This window comes from Choloepus didactylus, chromosome 12, assembly GCF_015220235.1.
Source record: "Choloepus didactylus isolate mChoDid1 chromosome 12, mChoDid1.pri, whole genome shotgun sequence".
Classification (NCBI taxonomy): domain Eukaryota; kingdom Metazoa; phylum Chordata; class Mammalia; order Pilosa; family Megalonychidae; genus Choloepus; species Choloepus didactylus.
The window spans coordinates 12,442,557-12,445,972 of record NC_051318.1 but is presented as its reverse complement, the minus strand read 5'-3'; positions in this window follow the sequence as shown (position 1 = coordinate 12,445,972).

The window sequence follows — 3,416 nt, the reverse complement described above, 5'->3', positions numbered from 1 at the left end:
TCAAAAACTCAATGGCCTAAAATTATTTATGGCCATGGATGTGCAGTTTGGCGGAGGGCCAGCTGATACTCTACTGATGCAGGCTGAGCCCAGCTGGGATGACTCAGCTTTGCTCATCATGTCCCTCCTCCTCTTCCTGGGACAGGTTAATGCAGAACTGTCCTCCTTGTGGCAACGGCAGAGGCACAAGAGAGCCCCAAGGGTCTCTTGCACCGTAGTCCTGGGACTGATACACCGTCACTCCCAACTCATTCTCTTGGCCAAAGCAAATCACGTGGTTGGGCTCAGAGACAAGAGGTGACAAAATATACAACCCCCACCCTTTATGGGAGGAACAAAGTCACAAGGCAAAGGGCGGGTGAAGCACTGAGGCTAGTCAATGCAATTCCCTAGCTAGATGTATACGATCATCTTTTGGCTTGACCTGAGTGACCCACAGTCTTTTCCTCTCCATGCTGAAGCTCTTTGGGCCTAGGGAAGAGCTTGAACCCCAGATGGGCCAAAGATTCCCTTCCAGGGGTCACTAGCTATGGGGAGGGAAGGGGCTAGATTGTGTAAGGTATGGGATGTTTGGGTTGAGCCAAAGCCCTGGGCAAACCACAGTCACAAGGGCAGAAACTCTGTCTTCTAGAAGAAGCTGATCTTCAGAGAAGAGTGGAGAGAGAGCAGAGATGATGGAGAACTGGGATTGTGAAGACTTGAAGCCTGGGAGAAAAAGAGTGAAACACACATGTGCACATGCCCAGAGGTAATGAACAAAATTGCCTCAGAGATGCTGGGAGAGCAAAGGAGGAGGATGGCTAAGGAGGACAGCAGGTGCAAACAGTGATGGACTGAGACGCGTCCTGCCCTGGGTTGTCCTTCCCTGTGGACAAGTCACCGTTCCTCTGGGGCCTTTCTACAATCAGCTCTGAGGTTTCCTCGGATGCTTACAGTGAATCCCTTTGCACTGGGATGTGTCTGACCAGGATTATGCTCCTTGTACAGTGCAGATTCCTTGACAAAGACATTCATGTAAAACTTTTTAAGATTTCACACAATGGATTCATGGTTACGTCCATCTGATCAACAAAGAGTTAAGGTTAGTCCCTAGTGGAGCAGGTCACCTTGCTACTGAGGATTCTTAAAAAAAAAAAAAAAAAAGCAAATCTCAGTTCCTGCCCTTATGGAGATTGAGTCAATAGCAGGGAAATAGGAAATTATATGCTTCAGTAGTTAAAAATAACCCAACAGTTGAGGATGGTCTACTCAAGCCTACAGAGAGGAAAGGCTACAAAAGTTCAAAGGCAGAGAGGATGGCTGGGGGCTGCAATCGTTAGGCAAGGCTGGTCCAGAAGAGGCAGGGCCTATCTGAGCCTGGAATTGTGCCTGGGGTAGGAAGAGCCCTTCCTCTTAGTGTCTTCTGAAATTTCCTGTCCATGTGGAAACTTAGAATGTGACCTTATTTGGAAATAGGTTTTGGCAGATGGAGTTAGTTAAGATGAGGTCCTACAGGATTAGGATGGGCCTATCCAATATGACGTGTCCTTATAAGAGGAGAGGACAGACACAGAGGGAGGAAGGCCATGGGAAGACGGAGGCAGAGATTGGAGGGATCTATGAGCCTGGGAATGCTCAGCACTGCTGGAAACCACCAGAAGCTAGGGGAGAGGCTTCTCTCTCAGAGCCTCCAGAAAGAAGCAATTCTGCCAACACCCTGATTTCAGATTCCGGCCACCTGATTGTGAGAGAATAAATTTCTGCTCGGTCACCCAGTTTGTGGTCATTTGTCACAGCAGCCTGGGGAAACTAAGGCACCGCCTGAGCTCTTATGACGTGAATTGTGGGGGTGAGAGTGGAGCACAATTAAAATACGCTGAAAATACCAGTCTTGCAAACGTAAACCTAGAAAGTGTCAGATGTTTTAGGAGGTGACATTAGCAGCCACGAGCAGGAGAGAGTAAATGTTGGAGAACTTGTGGAGAGGCTGTTTCAGGTGCCAGGGCCTGGCAAAGAAAGCCCAGACCAGAGGGTGGGAGGGGTGTCGAAAGGACAGGTGCAAAAGCTGGCCGGGCCTGGGAAGGGCTGAGGAGGGAGAGGTGATGCTGTCGGTGTCCCTCAACCACTGGGACTCTGAGTTCACAGGGACGGGTGGGAGCCTTGGCATCACTCTCTTCTAAGAGTCCCCGGGGGGCTCTAATGTGCAGCCAGGGTCAAGAACCACTGCTCTAAGTTTCCATGGCTGGTCGACAGAATTCTGTCCCCACTGACATGAGGAAGAAGGAAGAAGGAGGTGTCTCCAGGTGGAGATGGTGAGACTGCTTGACTTATAAATAATGTTGACTTTGAGGTGACTGCTTGATGGTCAAAAAATATCCACTCAGCATTTAGATACACAGGACAATGGAGAAACACACTGGGGAGTAACCTGCAGAGAGGAAAGAGTTGGTGCGCCGTGGGGCATTTCCTAGGAAAGACAGAGAAAGAGGAGAAAGGCCCTGAGTACACGGCATGGTCTGGATCCTAATTTGCTGCTTTACATGGAGAGTTGCTGGGAGAACAGAAGGTTGGTGGCTGGTGTGTCCAGCACAGCGGGTGGCGCGTGATAACTGGTTAACAGAATCTCACTTAATTCAACAGAGACCCTAAAAGGGGGGTTTTATCACTGCCAGTGTAAAAGAGATTCAAAGGACCCCATCGAGGTCCTACAGTGAGTAAATTCAGAGTTAGAATCTAAAGTAGGCGAGCAAGGAGGCTGAGAAGAGGGAGAACCTCAAAGATGGGGTAGCAGCACCCTCACCATGTCTGTCAGCCAGTGGGCGAGGGGAGGATGAGCCAGAATCAGCACGGGGAAACCATCGCAGACGCTGAAGTTGTAGGAAGGTGTGTGGACACCTGGAGGGGCTGGAGCCGCAGAGAGGGGGCGCAACAGGTGGAGGCACATCACAGACACCCTCTCATGACTTGCATGACACCCCTACCCCAGGTGGGACCCTCTTTCCCACTTTGAAGGTGAGGACAGTGAGGCTCCGGGGAAGTGAGGATTCCAGGTTAGGCCCTGGCTTGTTTGCAAAGCTGCACTTCTCTGCAGCGGCTTGCAGTTTCAAGCAGGTGCTTGCTTAATGGTTTATTTGGAATGATGCGGGAATGTGAAAAACACAGCCCTCCTGTCACTCTCCCAAGAACACCTTTTAAATGTGTGGTCCTCATAAAGCAGGATGGCCATATTCATTCCGGCCATAAGAGTGCTTCTCACAGTTCAGTGTGCACCAAACCACCTGAAGATCTCCGGTTCAGGAGGTCTGGGCGGGCCCGAGATTCTGATTTCTAGCAACTCCCATTCTCTGCTGCTGCTGCTGCTGGCCTCACACTCACCGGGGGGTGGTGCCCAAGCTTTTCTGCACAGTGCAATCCCTGGGGAGTTTCAAAAGCTACCG